Source organism: Stegodyphus dumicola, chromosome 5, assembly GCF_044657685.1.
Source record: "Stegodyphus dumicola isolate Sdum_Otavi_A_Nest chromosome 5, ASM4465768v1".
NCBI lineage: Eukaryota > Metazoa > Arthropoda > Arachnida > Araneae > Eresidae > Stegodyphus > Stegodyphus dumicola.
This window is the reverse complement of record NC_140772.1, coordinates 124,367,259-124,390,780: the sequence shown is the minus strand read 5'-3', so window position 1 is coordinate 124,390,780 and position 23,522 is coordinate 124,367,259. Positions and strand designations below refer to the sequence as shown.

The 23,522-nt window shown below is 30.2% G+C and overlaps 1 long non-coding RNA gene across 1 annotated transcript in view; it reads right to left on the bottom strand.

Annotated features, from left to right (window-relative positions):
- Positions 1 to 2,289: 2,289 nt before the first annotated feature.
- The window catches only part of LOC146997226 (uncharacterized), a 37,670-nt gene continuing 16,437 nt past the window's right edge, over positions 2,290 to 23,522 (bottom strand). The window contains exon 2 of the long non-coding RNA XR_015041219.1: positions 2,290 to 4,339. This is a non-coding gene — a long non-coding RNA (uncharacterized LOC146997226). The remainder of the gene's footprint in view (positions 4,340 to 23,522) is intronic.

The window sequence follows — 23,522 nt, the reverse complement described above, 5'->3', positions numbered from 1 at the left end:
TCCAAGGAAGAAGCTTTGGCAATACAGCGCTTTCGAATGCTACTTAAATGGGTTTGAGCAAGTGCTAGTAAAGCCTGTAATCGACGAGATTGTGTGTTTGGCCAATATTATGGGCACAGAGGTGGATAGCAACGATAACGAGGAATTAGTGGATGAGCATATTCTGGAGCTAACCGAAGAGTTTATGGAGCTACATTCTGTGTCACAGCAAGAAATTGTGGAGGAAATTTCATCAAGGGAGGAGGAGGTAACAGCCTCAGCAAAGCAACAACCTTCCAGTGAAGCAAGGGAGATGCTAAAAGTATTGGAAACTGTTGAATGTTACGTTGAAAAGCACCACGTTAATAAGGCTGTAGATATAAGAGCTAAAATATTATTGAACGATAATGCTATACCTTATTTTCTCCATATTTTGAAGCATAGGCAATAACAAGTATCTTCAGAAAACTTTCTTGTAAAAATAGATGTATTATATATTTAAAAAAAAAAAAAAATCGGAAAGGTTTCAGATTTTAAATTACGTCCAAAGGAGCGTTTTTTTTATCGTTTTGTGTGTTACCTTTATTTATTAAATATTATTTTCTACGTACTCAATCTATAAAATTCAGTTCAACAGCAATATCGCAAATTAATTTTAAAATGAGCATATCTTTAGAATTTCCGACACATTTCTGGCGCGCTAGAGATAAAAATGTTTTCTTTTTTTTTTTTCCGTACAGTGTTGCCGTTGCTCGCTTTGAAATCGTATAGTATTTTAATAAAAACTTCATCGAAGTGTTACAAAATCTGAAATCGATAATAAAACAATTTTCAAATTCAAATTAGGGCTTCCACATGCCCATATTCTACGGAAGATTACGTTATTCAAATTTTGATGGCTCTAGGTACCGTTGTTTTATCACAATGTGAGAAACATACATTTATGTAGATTCTTCATTATTTAATTTCTTTAATTATAAGACAGAGCGATAATATATGGTGGCAATGATTTGAAAAGTGATGCAGCCTTTTAAAGTTTTCAACGAAAAATGCCAAAACGAAATTAATAATCCTTCAGGGCAAATTGCCCTTTGAACTAATAATAAATTACATTATTATAAATTTGTTCAAGAATTTCTTCGGAATGGAATGTATTATTCTATTTTACATTGATTACTATGGAAAAAATTGCTTTGGTTAACGAGTGTTTAGGATTGCAAATAAGATTTGGGAAAAAATTATGCTTGTTAAGGGAGGTTCCACTGTATTACCAACTCTGCAATGAGTAAAGTGAAATTGTGTTGCTTTAACATGTGTAGTATCTACAACCCATAAAGGAGACACACGTCACAGTAAAAACTAAAATCAGGGAAATATGGAAACCTAAATTGTCACTAGTTTATAAGAAAACTCTTACCAATTCTGAAGGATTGAAGCAACAAAAATCTCTCTCCTCAAGGAATACCTTTTTGCTCTTTGCTTTTTGAGATTTGGCTTAATTTAATCTATATGTTACGGAAATGTTGCATGAGGCAGGGTTGTAATAAAGAATCAGAAGCTGTATGTTGCTGTACAAAATATTACACAGTTAATCAATTAGAGTATTGCTGAGTTTTCACCCTTGCTATTTAGTAATATCTCCTGCAGTTTTAAATTATTTTGAATTGACCTACAAACTGAAATTCTTGACAATTGGCAGTTGATGATCACTTTCGTTCATTATCTCTAAGCATACTTTAATTAGTATAGAAAAGTAGCATTTCCTAACAGGATGTAATTCATTTAGGGGTGATTTCAAACAATCATTGCAACAAACATTTGCTTGTTTGAAATTAGTCATAATTAAAATTAACTAATGGGATTTTGAGCTTTATTTTGAAATCATTTACTTATGACCCACTATAATGCACGATCTTATGCAAAATATTTGTGGAATATTGTAATAAATGATTATGTTTTCATCAATAATATATTTCTGTTACTTGACAGTAAAAATATGATTTGTGCATTTTCAATTGTATCAAATGGCACCTAAACGATGTTGTCAAAATTCAGTAAATATTAGGAATTATCAAAAAATTCAAAATTTGGTAGTGAAGCATAAAAATCTAATTTCTAAGGATATCATAGTACAAAACAAAGTTCTCCATACGATGCTGTAATTAAGTTCTCAAGTGAAAAGTGTGTAATTTTATATAATTTAACTCATTTAAGCTGTTCTCGTTAAAGTTATAAACGTTATTTGAATTCGCATTATATTGTTGTGTTCAACTGGTTCGCGGATTTGGAGTGATTAAAGACAACACTTGATGAAGATTCAAAACACAATTTATTCGTCAGTATTACACAGGAGATTTCCAAAGACACGTTTACGGCCGTCTAAAAGCTACGATAAACACGCTGAAACAATCAGCAACACGATCTTCTGGATATCAAGCTATAACGGTGAAGACAGCTTCATGGCAAAGCATTAAAGCCCAGCTCCCGACTAAGTTCGATCACTCTCAAGCATCTGTGAACTCAAAACACTACTACTGAACTTGACATACTCAATATACTCTTCGCGATAAACCGCTACTCCGCGTACAAGCAGGATTTATATAGCTTTTTACCTGCCTTCGAGAACATTCTGGAGTAAACCAGTAAGAGTTCTTTCTAGAATGTTCTTATTCCGTCTGTGGCATATCGCCAATTTTGTCTCCAAATGGGCGATTTCTTGGCAACCCTGCCTTTCCTCCCATTTTCTGGCACCCGCTTTGCCGAAAAGTTATCTTACCGCGGCTGGGCATTTCGCAACACTGCCCCGTCCCAAGGATTGCGCGTCCCGGGGAGTACAATCCTTGGTGATAAGCCAATTTCAGAACAAACAAAAGGTAATAAAACAAACAAATAACATAAATAATGATAACAGAAACAAATATTTACACTATTTACAAAATATGTACACAAATTTACCACATAATAATTTTAAATTATATAAAATTCAGAACGAATTTCAGTCATTCATTAAGTTATATCTAAGTTAATTTTTCACTGCAATTCTCAGACGTATTTCTGTTTTGCATAGTATACAGTCTGAAGATTCAGTCCTTTCAGAGTTTGCATCCACAGAATTAACTGTAATAATTTGCTAACCAGTCTGTAGTTTATCCGCATCATGTATATAGATCCCCTCGGTATTTTTAGCAGCTGGTATATACTCATTTTCCTCTATTTCCTGGGACCCAGTTCCAAATTTTGAATTAGAATTATGAATAGAATCCGATTCTTTACAAACACAAGTATCCTGGCTTAGAATCAAGTCTATGTCTAAGCAACGTGCACTGAGACACACCCAGCTTGTAAATTGAGTGTATTTTCTTGCAATTCTGAAACACTCTGCTTAAGCTGTACATAGCTTCTCCCATCTCTGCATCACATGAATTTTCAGATGGTTCGATACTTGTTGACTGCGACTTCTTAACTCCACTATCAGTTTCTACCAACTTTAACAGTCACATTTTCACTTTCTTCCATCTCTACTTCAGGCACTTTAGAGTCAGGAACTTTATTTCCATGAATTATTTCTTCACCTTTTTTCAAATGCTTTACTAGCCGCTTCTTTTATTTCTACATCTTTTACAAACAGTATAATCACTTTCTTCCATTTCAACTTCAGGCACTTGAGAATCAAAAGCTTTTCCTCCACCTTTTCGTTCTTTTTCTTTAATCTCGTTAGATGCTCCATCCTTCCTTTCTTGATCTTTCTCAGATACTTCCTTCATCCTTTGATTCTTCAGATGCCACTTCTGTCATTTCCACATCTTTTATTGTGGCTCCAATTTTCTCTCTAAACTCCAAGAAGTCGCTTCTAATCTTCTTTTTAATCTTTCTAAACTTCTATTATCCGTTGGAGATGCTCTTGCAGATTTTCTTGTCCGGCTTTTATTTCTTCTTGAGACAATTTTATTTCGCTCCCTAATGTTTCTTGTCCGACCTCAGCCTTCATATCCGGCTTTCATTTCAGCATTCAACTATTCCTGTCAAACTGCTAACAAAGCCTTCATTTCCTCGCCATGGCGTTCTCCTGCAGGTGAGTCACTGGCATTCACTCGAAATCCCATTTCTGACAGCAGTTGTTGAGTTCTACGAGTTCGCGGATTTGGAGCGATTGACGACAACACTTGATGAAGAATCAAAACCCAATTTGTTCGTCAGTAGATAGAAAACGGGGGTTCACCCGCACGCAGTGTGCGGTGTGGACGTAGCCAATGACGTCACACAGAGGACGGGGCCAAAGGCAACGTCATCACACTAGGAGGAGTGGTCACGAGTTGAGTTGAGTTGTTGGTAGACTGCTGGTTGAGTCAGGTAAAAAAGCCTATATAAGAAAATGGAATTTGAATCATCAATTTATTCTGATAATTTTATCCTTTCTAGTTTTCCATGAAACTTTAACTTATTTCTCAGGTTTTCTGTTCATAATAACATATTCATTTACTGTCACATTTTTTAAATACTTAACGTTTCTAATTTATTCGTATATTTTATTTAATTTCCACATACTATTTTATTTTCATGCCTTTCATAAATTTCAGCATACCCTGATTTTTAACTTATATATTATATTTCACAAACGTTCCCGCACATCTTGTTTATTTGTTACATTACTTAATTTTAGATGCAATTTCACACTTTTTTTAACGTTATAATGTTCAATATATTCTGAATTTTAACCTCATTTACTTTTTTTAAACCATTCTAGTATTCTATACACACTTTAACTTAGTGCTTTGAAATTCTATTTAAAAAGAAACGTTTATTTTTCGTGATCTTAGTTCTTTTACTAAATTTTCTACAGAATTTCTAATTTCTTTCACATGTTCAACAATATCTTCCTTACATTACCGAATATTTTTTTAAAAACTTAAGTCTATAACTGTTAATTGCTTTTCTTACGTTCATGATTTCCCTTCTGTGTTTATATTTCTTAATTCTAGTTTAACTTATTTATTATAATGTTTTTATTTCTGTGTCATCACTCGTAATTCCAACATTTTATCCCTTTTTATTCATTTTAACGATATGAATTGTTTTCATTTACTCCATATTCAAATATTTCCTTACAATTTTTTACATACTTGTTTTATTCTCCGATCATAATAGATCATCTACAGGTTTTACTCAGAAATTTCCATTCACAACTTTACAGTTTAATACCATTTATATCTAAATGTATTTCTTTCTCATATAGTTTTATGGTCTTCTAACATCATGTTTAGTTTTAAATCCCGATTACCTTTAAGTGAGTTGATAATTTTCATTTCTAATTTTACAACCACGTTCAGTGTTTCATCCACACATACCAAAATATTTCGTACATCTTCTGATTCTATGTCATATTTCAGTACTTCAAATGAATTTACACTGCTCACACTATTATTTTTTCATGTTTTAGAGACACTGACTATACTAATTTTACTATTTTTCCTACACTAATTGCATCTATGTCAGCACTCATGATAAACTAGCAATTGTTTTGCATCACATGCATAAAGAAATTCTTAAAACCAACTTTTTCAATATCGTACTCAAATTACTGTTTTCCAGATGGGAATTACCAGTATTCTTTGGTTTTACTCTGTTACATCTTTTTAAATTTTAACATCTTACTTTTAATTCTAACATACCTTTTTTGAACAGTTTTTTCTTTAAATGATAGCCTTACCTTATTTGTTCAAATTAATTTTTTAATTCACCTTCTTTACTACCTTTCAGTACCTTCATAATTCACTATGCAAACGCAATGTCTTTCACTGACATTCTGTTTGATAATACTACAAGTTTCCTTAATTGACAAAAAGCGAATTATTTCTCAATTCAAAATAGAACTACTATATTCAGGATTCGTACGGTCCTTAAGAGTCCTTAATTTTTTTAAAAAATGATTTTTGGTTCTTAAAAGTCCTTAATTTTGGCCAAAATGAATAAACGGTCCTTAATTTTGCTCATTTGACATTTCTTATCATTTCTAATGATTGCCATTCTATGTGTGAATTGCGATTCCTCATGAATATGGAATTAAAATTGCACGGCTCTTAACCAATCTGTTGGCGGATTTGCGTTGCAAACGATAAAAAAAAAAAAAAACAATTAGCTACCCGAACGAAAGTATCGGTGCCTGATTGGCTATTCACCCAATCTTTCGAAACAGGTATTATCCATAAATTTAGGCAGATTGTGACGAAAGCGGGAAGCCGGCATGGAACTTATAAGAGATAGACTAACCCAGTAGGCGGGGCGCGCGTCACGAACATATCGGCAAGAAAGAGTAGGGACGACAGTAGTAAGCGCAGGTACTCAGCCGACGACCGAGGCTATAGGGGGCGTGGTGTCCGCCATCTTGGATCACGTGACAACCGAAAGTGACGAAATCAGCGCCATCTTGGATTTCTCCGAAAGGGACGCATTGGAATGACGTCATCATAGTTCCGTTGTTATTCTGTGGCAACCACAATATGTTTGAAAGTTTTTATTTTTTTGTACCAACGACAATACTTGCTTATGTTTATGGCAACGGCATCTTGAGCCATGTGTTTGGAATGACACCATTTTAATTTATTATTTTTAATTATTTAATACGTCATTATTTTAATTATTACATTTAATTAATTTTTATGTAATTTAATATTATTTTCCCTGAATTTTAAAAATATCGCCACGATCGGGATTCGAACCCGCCATCTCTGAGATGAAAGACCTGAACGTTACCACACGGCTACCCGGTCGTCTTATCAGACTTGTTATTTGAAATCCTCTTTGTCCCTTTGACTTTTTTGCACCATTGATGTCATAAGGCTGAAAGTCTGCGCAATGCGCTTTAACATGAAAACCGCGTCACACATATTTGTTTTTTACACGACGGCTAGGATTTCTTTTGGCTTCTTAATCATTACTTTACTCATTGCTGTTTTAAATGTAAGATTTTCCCACAGTTTAATTTTTTTATTATTAAGGTATTTTTAATTGTTTTCATTTTTCATCTCATTTTACTATTTTTTAAGTTATTAGTTAATTTATTAATTTTTGATTTAATATGTTTTTCCTTTCCCAAGCATAAATTTTATTTTTAACTTTCACAAATTGACTTTTATTTCTATAAAAGTGAATTTACACTTTCTTTCTCCTTTTTTTACTTTGCAAAAGTTTTTTTTTTTCCCAAATTTATTCCTTTTCGTATTTTTACTTTTTTTTTATATTTAACTTTCTTTTTGGTTTTACAAAAGTAATATTTATTTTTAAGAATTCAATATTTCCTTTTCACTTTTTTATTTTGCAAAAGTTTTTTTTCCAAAATTTATTCCTTTTCGTATTTTTACTTTACTTTATTTTAATTTTTTTGTTTAAACTTTTTTTTTTTTTTTTTTTTTTTTTTTTGTTTTACAAAAGTAATATTTATTTTTATAAATTTAATTTTTCCTTTCCGTTTTTTATTTTGAAAAAAGGTGTTGCTACATTTTTTATCTTTATTTTTTTACAAAAGTAATATTTAGTTTCACAGCTTTAATTTTTTTTGAGTTTTTTGTTTACACAAATGCAGTTTTTTGTTTTTTCCTTATGCATTTTACTTCCAAAAGTAAATTTCATTTTTTTTCCATTTCCTTTAAAAAATTTTTGTTACATTTTTATTTTACCGTTAACTTTTTTCCCTTGTTTTAAATACAATATGATGTTACATTTCCATTTCTCCAAAAGTAAACTGACATACATTTCTCTGTCTTTGAAATTTTAAGCTGGAACTTACATGCAAATAACTTCACTAGATGATATTCTCTGTAACTTTAAACCAATATACACAATTTTCATTCATAGTTTAACTGGAATACTACATTTCTTACTTTTTTACTACTAAGTTGGAGATACTCAGAACCTTTTCTTCTAATGTATTGTACTAACTATAAACGACTGTATTAATTTTTGGTCAACTATACCACACTTCGCTGATTCTCTTTTACACGTCTTACTTTTATTCAAAGGAATCACCAAACTAAGTCTGACAAATCTAATTTTTACACTTTCCATTTACACATTTACCCTTGTATTTAACTTATAAAACATATTCATGGTGTATTTCTGATTAATTTTTCCCATAATAAATACAGACTTACACATATTTCTTTATTGTAAGACTGACTTTAAACAAATCTTATAAGGAGCAATAAATTTTCATGATATGAAGCCCACTCAAACCAATGCATGGAGCATTTCTACCCAGTTAAGTTTAGATACCAATAGTACTTCATTTCTTCTTATTTTACGCTACAGACATTTATACATATATATTCAGAACACTCCCTTTTATTCAGTAAGATTCATTTATACTACTAACACAAATTTTCCTAATTCTTTGAAATATTTTACAAAAATATCTTGTATTTTCTTGCACATATCCTACTTAAATCACCAAATATACACTGAACCTTGATTTTTCCTTCATGTGAAAACGTCACTCGGATTCTTAATATGATTCCACCATGTACCGCAGAACTTTAAAAACACTACTCTATTTAAACTTATCACAGTCTAACTCTCTTAACAAGGGAAAGAAGATTGAATTATATTTTAACTACAGAGAAGAATATCCACATTGTAACGTATTATTTTAAATTTGAATTATAGTCACATTTTGTGAAGGAGAATTTAGTCTATAATACACATGGAATTAATATTCAGCCATGGAAATGAAACTTTATCGCCTTTTTCCCAATTTGAAATATAAAAATTTGTTAACTTGGAATATTTTTAACGTATTCATTGTAACTTAACTGAAAAAGACCCATATTTCACATTGTCAATAATTTATTTAGCACTGAACTCTTACAGCCTTTTGAGAACGAAATTTAATTTATCATACCTGACAAATGACTCCTACATAATTATGATACATTACACGAAATATTGAGTAGAGTTCCAAATAATGATCTAACATAGTAATTAACATAAAAGACCTAACACAAATAATTTTAAGATAAAAATTTCAAACTGACATTGCTTAATAATGAACTTTTACAGCTTTTTTGACATTTAACTTCTCATGGATAATAAATAAAATTACACACAAATAATTATAAAAAATAGGTAATAATGACAGAAAGTCCATATAATGATCTACTATAGTCATCAACTTAAAAAATTTTAACGCATTTTTAATATGTCATAAAAAAGACCACCCTTTTTTTTGAAAAGCATTATTTTAATTAAACATTGGAACCACACAGTCCTGCGCACATGTATAACATTTTTGTTTATCATGAGCATGACACATAATAAGTAAATAAAATTTTCACAAAGTACGAAACACATTTCTTTTTTAACTGACTGTACTCTTAAGAAAAATGCAGTATGGAATGCTTAGAACACTCAGTGCCACAGTTCCTCATTTCCCCACGCATTGACCAAAATATACATGTACTTTAAAATCATTTAAACAATTTCAAATGTTAGTATTCAAACAGGAATACTTCACAAATTAGATAAAAGAGAGGTACACAATGAACTTGAGTGATAAATACAGAAAAGCATGTAAGGACCGAGAAAAAGATGTATACGTGGAGAATTTTTTAAGATAAACTTGGTCTATTTTTGCACCTGGTTTACATTTTGCTTTTGTTTGGGTTGACACATCACAAGTGTCAACCCAAACAATCTACAAATATATTTTTAAGTATTTAAATAACTCATAAGTTGAAGATAAACCAAGAGAAAAAGTATATTCATTGGCATACATCAACAGCAAAGATAAAATAATTTCCAATAGCAAAGAGAAAACAGTTTCAAAATGTCTAAAAGACTACCGAGAGCACACTCTCAAAACGTTTGCGAAAAAAAGATGAAATCACAAATACAAAAATTTTACGGAACATAACATTAGTTAAAAATTTTCGTTCGAAATTTTAGTTCTGATATAGGAAAATACACATTAAATAATTAAATGTGGGTATTCGTGTAAATGTTTGTAAAAAAACAAATATATAAATTTTTAGGAAAATTTTGCATGTTTTCTATTTTGGTAATGATACTGGTAAGTGAGGAATATTTTCTGTACTGAACATACGTGTCTACGAAATTCTTTAGAAAAAGCGGAAAGTAAGTAATCATTTCGATACTTCACTAGAAATCGAGTGTTATAGTTGAAAAACGATTTAAAAATTAATCAAGAGCACAACGAAGTACATATATAAATTACTTTGCTAATCGGTTATAAACTTTTAAGTAGGATATATCCAGAATCTTCAAAATTAGTAATGAAACGTTCAATTTAACACTTGAGATTTTACTAAAGAAGTCTCTGTAATAGTAAAATGTTGGTTAAAATTGTGCTAACAGAAGGAAAAAATATGCTTTTCTTAAAAATATTCTCATGATATGTAATAAAAATGAAAGCATGGCCCCGGTTCAGCAATGCAATACAAGGTTTTAAGTAAAAAAGTTTCTAAACTGAGTTTTTTTGTCACGTACGAAAATTAGCAATATATTAGCAGTGGACTAGGAAAAAAAATTTCCAAAAATAATACTATGGTATGAAAATTAATCAAAACGTATAACATTTTTCTTCGCAATAAGTTATGAATGTTTGCGTTTCAGTAGAATGAAGTCAGAAAGTACAAATTTGGTAAAGAAACAAGCGCTGATTTACTTATGAATGTGAGATATTTTCTTAGATATGTTTCTGATGAAATTAGGATATAAACTTCTTTTAAGAAAGAAATAGACTTTATGAGAAAAATCTATGACAATGCAATTTTTGGTGACTTAGAGAAAATATTCAAAGTCTGTATGATCTGTGTTAAAAGTCTCCATTATCTACTACATTCGAATACATCAGTGATAGAGAAAATTAATCTATTCCTGTAATATACTAAGATAAAAAATTCCATTTCTTTTCTTAATTTCTGATTCAGTGTGGTAGTGTTTTTGAAGTTAAATCTTCCAAACGTGTAAAAAGTTATTAATTTATACAATATAACTATTTAATAAAAATTTGTTCCCAAATCTTTACAAGGACTTGTAAAAGATAAATGAGAAAATATTTGAAAATTCAATGATTTGCAGTGGCCGTAATATTCAAAGTGTTCAAAAGGTTATCGATAAGGTACTTCATAAAAAAACAGTTTATGAAAACACGAACACATCACAGCCATCCGTAAATAACTTTCGTCCAAACTGAAAATTTTTTACTCCAAATTTACTTGGGATGCAGGAAAATAAACATTAAAGGATTCAAAATGAAGATACTCGTGTAAACTTTCCGAAATGAAATGTACAATATTTCATGAAAGATTTACTTTACTTCTAACTCGTTTGTAATTTTGTTAAATCATATGTAATGAGCGTATGTGAGATACGAAATGCATTCATATGCGAAAAAAATAACAAACTTTTAACTATCTGGCAATTAATCAAATTACATTGGAAATGAAAAGTAGAAAAAATATATCTGTATGGAAAATCTTGATGACAATTTCTGAGTGTGTTTTTTCGAATAAAAGTCGTTAAAGGCTCCTAGGTTAGTAATGAACTACTAAATTCGGTTTTTTCAATTTTCATTCATTTCAATTTTCATCAAAAACGCCGTAAGAAGTTCTCCATACTGGTAAAATATTACTTAAATTCTTTAGCTTCATGACTTCCCTCAGACATTGGAAAGACTAACGGCTGTCAGGCCAATACAAGATAACTATGTGTATTATGGGGAAAAGGAATCAGAATATGTACATCAGAATATTACAGCATGAATATGTTTTATAAGTTAAATATAAGGGTAAATGTGTAATAGGTTACTTCAAAGCTATGAAAGAAATAACGTTTGGGGAAAAAAAATATGGACATTTTCAAGAAAAATACTTTCTTATGTTCTTTCGGTATTATAATTGTAAACAAAATGCAAAAATTAAGTATATACGTAGATAAATTTCGTGAATAAAGGTAAATTAACATGAAATGTTTCCTTAACGTCTATGTACATGGAAAACAGTGATCATAATATATTTGAAAAAATAGTTCATATGCAGGATATTAAAACTTTGCTACCGATCTATGAATTCATCGAAATCAGCGAAAAAAAGTAATTTATCACGTTCGCTTACTTACAGTATATTCTCTTGTCGTTTTAATCTTTTTGCTTTTGAGTTGTAGTATTTCTGAATTTGAAGCTTTAAAACATAAAATCACTCTGATATATCAACCTGTGCCTAAATGTAGAGTACAGTCAACCAAATGAAAGATTTTAGCATAAGTAAATGTACTACAGAAAAAATAAGATTAAAAATTCATCATTATTTTTCATGCTCTGTTCATAAAACTAGTCCTGATTTATCCCATTCGAAACATTTTCAGAAAAAATGTTCGTTTCTTCTTCACGTTTTTGCATACTCAGATACTAATTTTGTTGGAAATATGGGATTTTCTTATTCCCTTTTATATTTCACTGTTAAAGTCTGGCTTGGGAAAATTATTTTCCTTGGAAATGGCATACTTGTTTTATATGTCTGCGACTGTTGTAATAAATTACATTACTAACAAGTGTGAATAAAATCTCTAGTTATACAGGAATTATCTTGAATGTTTCCTTAATCTGAAATGCAAAATGTAACCCATGTACAAAAATGGAGCAAGTTTATCTAAAAAAGTTCTCCACGAATACATCTTTTTCTCGGTCCTTACATGCTTTTCTGTATTTATCACTCAAGTTCATTGTGTACCCCAATTTTATCTAATTTGTGAAGTATTCCTGTTTGAATACTAACATTTGAATTTGTTTAGCTGATTTTAAAGTACATGTATATTTTGGTCAATGCGTGGGGAAATGAGGAACTGTGGCACTGAGTGTTCTAAGCATTCCATACTGCATTTTTCTTAAGAGTACAGTCAGTTAAAAAAGAAATGTGTTTCGTACTTTGTGAAAATTTTATTTACTTATTATGTGTCGTGCTCATGATAAACAAAAATGTTATACATGTGCGCAGGACTGTGTGGTTCCAATGTTTAATTAAAATAATGCTTTTCAAAAAAAAAGGGTGGTCTTTCTTATGACATATTAAAAATGCGTTAAAATTTTTTAAGTTGATGACTATAGTAGATCATTATATGGACTTTCTGTCATTATTACCTATTTTTTATAATTATTTGTGTGTAATTTTATTTATTATCCATGAGAAGTTAAATGTCAAAAAAGCTGTTCAAAAAGTTAAATGTCAAAAAAGCTATCAAAAAAGTTCATTATTAAGCAATGTCAGTTTGAAATTTCTATCTTAAAATTATTTGTGTTAGGTCTTTTATGTTAATTACTATGTTAGATCATTATTTGGAACTCTACTCAATATTTCGTGTAATGTATCATAATTATGTAGGAGTCATTTGTCAGGTATTATAAATTAAATTTCGTATTCAAAAGGCTGTAAGAGTTCAGTGCTAAATAAATTATTGACAATGCGAAATATGGGTCTTTTTCAATTAAGTTACAATGAATACGTTAAAAATATTCCAAGTTAACAAATTTTTATATTTCAAATTGAGAAAAATGCGATAAAGTTTCATTTCCATGGCTGAATATTAATTCCATGTGCATTATAGACTTTAAGTTCTCCTTCACAAAATGTGACTATAATTCAAATTTAAAATAATACGTTACAATGTAGATATTCTTCTCTGTAGTTAAAATATAATTCAATCTTCTGTACCATGTTAAGAGAGTTAGACTGTGATAAGTTCAAATAGAGTAGCGTTTTTAAAGTTTTGCGGTAAATGGTGGAATCATATTAAGAATCCGAGTGACGTTTTCACATGAAGGAAAAATCAAGGTTCAGTGTATATTTGGTGATTTAAGTAGGATATGTGCAAGAAAATACAAGATATTTTTGTAAAATATTTCAAAGAATTAGCAAAATTTGTGTTAGTAGTATAAATGAATCTTACTGAATAAAAGGGAGTGTTCTGAATATATATGTATAAATGTCTCTAGAGTAAAATAAGAAGAAATGAAGTACTATTGGTATCCAAACTTAACTGGGTAGAAATGCTCCATGCATTGGTTTGAGTGGGCTTCATATCATGAAAATTTATTGCTCCTTATAAGATTTGTTTAAAGTCAGTCTTACAATAAAGAAACATGTGTAAGCCTGTATTTATTATGGGGAAAAGGAATCAGAAATACAGCATGAATATGTTTTATAAGTCAAATATAAGGGTAAATGTGTAAATGGAAAGTGTAAAAATTACATTTGTCAGACATAGTTTGGTGATTCCTTTGAATAAAAGTAAGACGTGTAAAAGAGAATCAGCGAAGTTTACTACAAGTCTTAATGACTCTTACTATGAGGCCACAAAGGTTACTAAGATTCCAAGGTACATCAAATCTCTCATAGCCGAAAGAAACAGGCTGCGAAGGAGGTATAATATCACCTGGGACCCAATTATTAAAACGGAGTTAAATAGGATCAGTAAGCATATTAAGCTTGAAATGCATAAATTAAAGTGTGAGGCTTGGAATAATAAAATAGAGGAGTTAAACTTAGACAGTTATGCCTTCTGGCAGTTTACAAAAATGTTAAAGAAGACGCATCAGTGTGATAGGCCAATTATTGCCAACGGCGTGACTGCTTATTCAGATACTGACAAATGCCAAATTTTCGCTTCACATCTTGAAAAGCAGTTTTCTCCCAATCAGACACCTCGTAATATTCACTTTGAGACCCAAGTTAGAATGAAAGTAGAAGAATGGCTAGGTGCTCCCACGGTTCTAAATGCCGATGGTTTAACTAATCCAAGAGAAGATTAACACATTTTTATGCGTACATTACTTCACTTTCATTTGTTTATTACATGTTCAACACTGTATCCTATGCACATTTCATGTATTTTCATTTCTTTTGCATCTTCATAGCTCCATACACGTGATTATTACTCTTGTCTCAGGGGTAAGAGTTAAGTTACTTTGATGATTGGACTTTGTCACTATGGCCGATGGGCCCTCTTTTCCTTACCCGCTCCGATTTCCCGGCTGGGAACTAGCTGATAGTTGACATTCTGATTGTCCTTAGGGGATTAGATCAATATAGCTTATTAAAGCCCAACTGGGCTAATATAAGCATAAGCAATTAGCATTTAAGCATTTAAGCAGAGAATCAGCGAAGTGTGGTATAGTTGACCAAAAAGTTAATACAGTCGTTAATAGTTAGTACAATACATTAGAAGAAAAGGTTCTGAGTATCTCCAACTTAGTAGTAAAAAAGTAAGAAATGTAGTATTCCAGTTAAACTATATAGAATGAAAATTGTGTATATTGGTTTAAAGTTACAGAGAATATCATCTAGTGAATTTATATGCATGTAAGTTCCAGCTTAAAATTTCAAAGACAGAGGAATGTATGTCAGTTTACTTTTGGAGAAATGGAAATGTAACATCATATTGTATTTAGAACAAGGGAAAAAAGTTAACGGTAAAATAAAAATGTAATAAAAAATTTTAAAGGAAATGGAAAAAAAAATGAAATTTACTTTTGGAAGTAAAATGCATAAGGAAAAAACAAAAAACTGCATTTGTGTAAACAAAAAACTCAAAAAAAATTAAAGCTGTGAAACTAAATATTACTTTTGTAAAAAAAAATAAAGATAAAAAATGTAGCGACACCTTTTTTTAAAATAAAAAACGGAAAGGAAAAATTAAATTTGTAAAAATAAATATTACTTTTGTAAAACAAAAAAAAAAAACGTTTATACAAAAAATTAAAATAAAGTAAAGTAAAAATACGAAAAGGAATAAATTTTGGAAAAAAAACTTTTGCAAAATAAAAAAGTGAAAAGGAAAAATTCAATTCGTAAAAATAAATATTGCGGAAAAGAAAAATTAAATTGGTAAAAATAAATATTACTTTTGTAAAACCAAAAAAAAAAGTTTAAACAAAAAATTAAAATGAAGTAAAGTAAAAATACGAAAAGGAATAAATTTTGGAAAAAAAACTTTTGCAAAATAAAAAAGTGAAAAGGAAAAATTCAATTCTTAAAAATAAATATTACTTTTGTAAAACCAAAAAGAAAGTTAAATATAAAAAAAAGTAAAAATACGAAAAGGAATAAATTTGGGAAAAAAAAACTTAAAAAAGGAAAAAGAAAATGTAAATTCACTTTTATAGAAATAAAAGTCAATTTGTGAAAGTTAAAAATAAAATTTATGTTTGGGAAAGGAAAAACATATTAAATCAAAAATTAATAAATTAACTAATAACTCAAAAAATAGTAAAATGAGATGAAAAATGAAAACAATTAAAATACCTTAATAATAAAAAAATTAAACTGTGGGAAAATCTTACATTTAAAACAGCAATGAATAAAGTAATGATTAAGAAGCCAAAAGAAATCCTAGCCGTCGTGTAAAAAACAAATATGTGTGACGCGGTTTTCATGTCAAAGCGCATTGCGCAGACTTTCAGCCTTATGACATCAATGGTGCAAAAAAGTCAAAGGGACAAAGAGGATTTCAAATAACAAGTCTGATAAGACGACCGGGTAGCCGTGTGGTAACGTTCAGGTCTTTCATCTCAGAGATGGCGGGTTCGAATCCCGATCGTGGCGATATTTTTAAAATTCAGGGAAAATAATATTAAATTCCATAAAAATTAATTAAACGTAATTAAAATAATGACGTATTAAATAATTAAAAATAATAAATTAAAATGGTGTCATTCCAAACACATGGCTCAAGATGCCGTTGCCATAAACATAAACAAGTATTGTCGCTGGTACAAAAAAATAAAAACTTTCGAACATATTGTCGTTGCCACAGAATAACAACGGAACTATGATGACGTCATTCCAATGCGTCCCTTTCAGGGAAATCCAAGATGGCGCTGATATCGTCACTTTCGGGTGTCACGTGATCCAAGATGGCGGACACCACGCCCCCTATAGCCTCGGGCGTCGGCTGAGTACCTGCGCTTACTACTGACGATCTGGTTTACTTTAACACTGAAACCTATGGCGTTTGTATCACATAACTCTTTTTAATTATTAAATGTGATACGTTGTATAGTGATGAGATTATGAAAGCCACAGTTTTTCCAAATAGGATTTAATATATCTCATTAAAGCAGTTTTTACTGCATTTCGCGCATTTTTTTCACGCATAATTCTTGTACAAACATCTTTACTTTGGTAAAAACTCTAAGCCTAAAATTCATGAATTTAATTTGGCGTAAAATTAAATAAAATAGATAGTACGCGATTATGTGAAATAAATAAGGTAAAATTAAACAAGATCTGATAATTTCGTTTTAATTTAATGAACATTTTCAGGCAGTGATTTTCCAAACATTAAAAAACGATCATATTTATTTGATTACATGATCATTAAATTATTAACATTAAAGTGGATTAGTTATTTTATTAATTCATAAAATTCGGAGCATAAAATTTTCTGAGCGTAATGAAGGGAAAAAAAAAGATAAAATAAAATCTAGAAGCTCTCATTTTATATTACGCCCAAAAGAAACCTTTTTTTTTTTTTTTTTTTAAAGTTTTGTGTGTTACCTATATTTATTGAATATCATGTTCTTCGTCCGTAAACCACATATATTTGAAAACAGCATATCTTTAGAATTTCCGCACTGAAGATAAAACTGTTATTTTCCGTACAGTGCTCGCTCTGAACTCGTTGAGTTTGTTAATCAAAAATTCGATAAAGTTTTACAAAATAGGAAATAGATTAAAACAAATTTAAAATTCGGCCGTCCGGATGCCCATGTTCGGGTGGACGATTACATTATTCAAAATTTGATGGCTCTAGATACTGTCGTTTTTCTCACAGTGCGAGAAACATACATGTATTCATGCAGATTCTTCATTATTTAATTTCTTTACATGTAATACAGGGCGATAATATTTGGTAACAACAATTTGCAAGGAGACACGGACATTTATAGTAAAACAGCGCAAAATGCCGCTTCGAAACTAACAGCCTTTCTAGGCTACCGCCCCTTTGGGCTAATAAATTAAATTGACAGTAATTAAAAAAAATCTTATGCAGAACTAAAAATAAATTTAAAAAAAATAATCACTATAAAATACAAGCAAAATTAATTATTACGGTTAAATACAATTCTAATATTAGAATTAAATGTATAAAAATTTTTAAAGAGACAAAAGTGTTTATCACCATGATGTATTATAAAATATAATTGAAATAAAATTCCTATATAGAAATTGTGCTATAATACTCATCTATAATTTTAAAAAAAATAGTACAATTTAGAATTTTAAACAAAACTTACTAACTAAAATATTTAAAACAAAAATTCGGTTTTAAATACTTTAGTATTTTTTACTTCTTTACACCAATAAAATTGCTTGTTTGAAATTTTCTATTAGTTCAGATTTAAAATATTATTTTCTAAAAGAAGTAATTACAAATTTCCTTACAGCATAGTAAAAGCTAAAAAATATCCAGTCCTGAAAGCATGCAACAGCTTTATAATTATGTGGAACGTTAACTATGTTTGAAAAATATGCTAAATTTTTAAAAATCGATCTCAATTTCAAAAATAAAAATATGTAGAAACTCTAATTTGTGAACTGAGGCGGTACTCTAATTTGTGAACCAGCTTTTTCTTGACAATTACACACGCTGCAATAGGCAACCTATGTTAAATTTCTGCAAATCGTCCCTACTCCTCCGGATGTGATCAAGGTGACAGCCGGCAACGCCTCAGACAAGGGAGAAAACCCGTTTGGGTTAGTCTATTTCTTATAAGGTCCATGGAAGCCGGAAGTTCTTTAAGAGGCGAAAGTGATGATGAAGGTGCTCGAGAAAAAAAAATGGGGGGGGGGGGGGATTCTGAAAATATTTGCCAAAATTAGAGCAATCCCAACCTGGAAAGCCACAACCCTTCCGACGCCAATAGGAACGAGATGCCTGAAAAGTGCATTTTCAATAAACTGTGGCTTCATCAAGCTGACTACAAAGACTGGATATTGATGGATGACAATCTTTATAAAGCTAAATGTGGTCTTTGTCTGAAACAAATTGAAATTTCTATAATGGGAGAGTCAGCGCTGAAAATTCACATGAAAATTAAGTTTCGTTTTATCATTTCAATTTGTTTTTACACGGTTTTGCTTAGCTTAATTTCTGTGTTTGTTTCAATTAAGGCATAAATTAATTTTTTATCACCTTCTACGGAGTTTATTCTCTTTTGCACATACTATATGTATGGGATATCGGGATTATGAGTTTATTTCTGCAGAGGGTCTGTTATCGATTTCGTGGGAAATCTGATGGCTCCATTTCGATTTTAGGTCGCCAAGGGCAAATTCGGTAACGCTAGCCGAGAAAAAGTGAAGTTCGGAAATACGTTTTGAAGCTTCAATAGACAATTAAGTATTTGGTTTAATCCTATACTGTTGATAGTAATGCATTATTTTTGCTAATGGCGATACAATTATTAGTTGAAAACAACTAACTAATTAAAAAATGTTTAATATTTTTAAAGCTGAAAACAACTAATTGAAACTAATTTTCCTGAATTAAATAGACGCAAAATTAACTTTCATGAATTACTAAAGTTATTGGGTAGAAGTTTAACTGAAAATATACATTCCGTATTATTTATACAGTACAAAGTCCGAGGTCGGGACTTCGGCGATCCCAGATTTGAGATTTTTCCGGATATTAGATCATTTTAAATCTACTAAGATGGCACGTAGAAATTATAAAATTGAAAATATGAAATCGTGATTTATGAAATATTGAAGCATTTATGATTTAAAGGCTATCAAAATTTACAAAAGAAAAGAGCTTAATATTTATATGGTTACTTTATCAAACATTTCTTTCAATGTGAGTTGTTTTTTCTGCTAATACTTTAGACTAATACTATAGACATATAATTTTTTGTTGAGTTATTAACTTCCATTGTTCAAGTCCTGTAATTGCTGTGTCGAGAATTCCGAATAACTTGTCAATCAAAATTTTTTCTCGTTCAGTAACCTCTCTGTTACTTTCTTCACTATCGGTAGCTGTATTTTCTGGATTTAGAACCATACTACAGATTTCGCCCTCCGTTAATTGATTGATGATTGGGGCATTGTAATCGCAATGAAAAACTTTTGTTTAACTTCCCTAAATTCTGCTGCCTGGTGCGGCCATGCGAGCTCTGGCGCTGGTTCTGACTTTATGTGAATAACAAATCAGTTATTCTTAATTCAACATCAATGGGTGTAGAAAACAATAAAATCAATTCTTTTCTTTTCAAATCTGAAGTTACAGATGCAGAAATATTGTGGGATTTTAAGTGCATCAAAAGCCATTATTCTTTTAAATCGTGCAATGATATTGGGCTGTTATTCACTAAAATGTTCCCGGATAGTTCCATTGCAAAAAAGTTTTCATGTGGTGAAAAGAAATGTGCTTATATCTGTTATTTTGGCCTTGGCCTTTATTTTAAAACTTTGTTACTAAAGCATTGTAAAAATGCTGAGTTTTTTACATTACTATTTGATGAGACTCTTAATCTGACAAATCAAAAGAAGCAACTAGATATTTATGTGAGGTACTGGCATCACGAAAATAAGGTCAGAACTCAGTACCTTACTTCTGCATTTATAGGGCATGCAACAAGTGAAATTATTTTATCCAAATTTTATGAATGTGTTGAAAAACTAGACTTGTCAAAACTCTTACAAATATCGATGGATGGTCCTGCAGTAAACTGGAAATTTTATGATTTATTGCAACAGGACTTGACAAAGGAATATAACATTCAATGCTTGACATTAGGGACATGTGGTTTACGCATTCTTAACAATGCTTTCAAGCATAGGATGTCATCCACTGGCTGGGACATTCCATCATTCTTATCCTCCTTATATTGGATTTTTAAAGATTCTCCTGCAAGACGTGAAGATTTTTTAAGTATATCTGGCTTAAAAAAGCTACCTGTAAAGTTCTGCTTTTACCGATGGTTGCAAAATGTCCCAGCAGTTGAAAGAGCCATTGAAATATGGGATGACTTGCTACTGTACATTAAAGAAGTTGAAATGGGGAAGTTTAAAAAAAATTCATCGAAATCCTTCTCAAATATTTTGGAGGCAACTAAAGATAAAACATTTCTTATAAAATTAAATTTTTTTCGCTCTCTGTAGAAAATATTATTGCCTTTCCTTGAATATTATCAAAGTGATAAACCACTTATTCCCTTTTTTGCTGAAGATATCTTAAAACTTGTAAATGATTGCCTTCAGCACTTTAAAATTTTGAAACTAGAATATTCAAAAATAACTAAAGCAGAAAATCTTTATAAATTTAATTTTAATGATCCAAATTGTTATAATGATAAAAGTAAAGTTTATTTGGGATTCATTGCTGAGCAGTTAATGAATGATAAATGCCGCAAGAAGGACATTTCACAAGCTGAAAGTTTTGCATTGAAACAAGAAGGTCAACAATGTGTCTTAACAATGGTACAACACTTAATGTCTAAATGTTCAATAAATTATTCTCTTATTCGAAATGCGTTTTGTATAAACCCACAATTGATGGCTAAATGTCCAGAAAAAGCCCAGAACAAAATGAAAATAGTTCTAACGGTATTAACGCGGAATAAACGTGTTTTACAAGATAATTGTGATGAAATTCTGCTGCAGTTTGGAGAGATTCTAGACAAAGTAATTAAGACAAATTTACATGAATTTTCTGCTTTTGATCCTCAAAATCTTTCTCTTGACACATTTCTCACTTCTTATTTTCATGATTTTCACTATTCAAAAGTATGGAAAATAGTGAAAATGATTCTTATCTTGTCATATGGACAGGCCTCTGTGGAAAGGGACTTCTCTGTAAATAAAGCAATTGAAATTGAAAATTTAAGTGACTCATCATACATTTTTCAATGCACAGTATTTGATTACATAAAATTTTCTGGAGGTATTCTTAATATCGAAATTAATAAAGAAATGAGATCAGCAGCAGCTTCTGCAAGGTCTAAATATATGCAGTATTTAGAAGAACAAAAATCTTTAACTAAATCTGAAAATTCAAAGAGGAAAAGAAAAATTATTGAGGAAGAAAATTGATTATATGAAGCAGAAGAAAAAATTTCTTCAAAGGGACATTAAAGATATTAATGAAAAAGTAGATGCTTTAGCAGATGAAGCTGAGACCAGCATGAACATTGATTTGTTTATCAAAGCAAATAAACTTAGAAGAATAGTTAAAGAAAAGGAAATAGACATAAATAAATTAGATGTTAAAATAGCTGAAAAGATTTCAGATTTAAAAAAAGCACAAATGTTTTGTATCTTTTATTGTACAGTTTATTATTCTAGTATCTTTCAAAAAACCAAGGAAATAAATTGTATGTTTACAAATCAGTTATTTTAATCTGCAAAATATTCTTACATTATGATTATAATAGTACAGTCAACCTGTGTTTAAATAAATATCAAATAAGTTAAATAATAATCATTAAATCTTTAAAATAGTGACTGTTATTAGTGTAAAATACACTTATACATGTTTTTCAAGAAATTATGTTCCTAATTTAATGTTATTCTACTTCATAACTTGTAGGGAGTTAGTTTAATTTTCAAAATTGTTTTATGGTAAGTATTAAATTGAATTTAATAATAGTGCATAATACACACTTCTGTTAGTTTCTTAAAGTGAAATTACAAGCATGAAGTCGGTTGTATGGATAATTGCTTTATTCTATTCGTTTTTTTTTTTTTTTTTTTTTTTTTTGTTTTTTTTTGTTTTGTTTGCTGATAGGTCCTTAATTTTTTCTTTGATGGTCCTTAAAAGTCCTTAAAAGTCCTTAATTTTCATGTAAGGAAATGTGTACGAACCCTGTATATTTTTGCACAAACATTACCTTCATCCATTCAAGACGCCCCTTAACTGTAACTGACGTAGCGATAGGAAAGGAGACTATTATCGTATGCTCTTTCGACATTTGAGGTTTTTAGAACTTCTTTAACAAGTATGTCAATACCATCAGAAAATATACTTAACATTTTTACCCAGTTTAAAGGCAACATACTGTTATAAGAATGGTTTTAGTTAAATTTATAAGACAAATAAACACATTTTGTGCTAAATAGGCATAAACATTTAGATTCAGAATATTTCTTTTTAATCCGATGTAAGACTTAAATTTTATTCATGATACAGATTGTCTCTTGATTTTTTTGTTTACCTTACACTAATAGAAAATTTTTATTTTACAAGTTCAGCTTTTAACGAAATAGAAATAAAAACTACGATACACCTGCTGTTTTTAAGAAAAGGAACTTTGATATATTTCTGGAAATGTAAATGCTTTTAGAGTTTTCTTTCAATAACGTTGATTTTCATTACTTTACTAATTTCAGTAATTCTCTTATTAGATAATATGAATGAAAGATTGTCAAAAATGTGACACAATATACAGGGGCGTAGCTAGAGGGGGGCAAGGGGGGCATCTGTCCCCGGGCGCAGAATCCAAGGGGCGCCAAACTGATGTTACGACATTTTAGAAT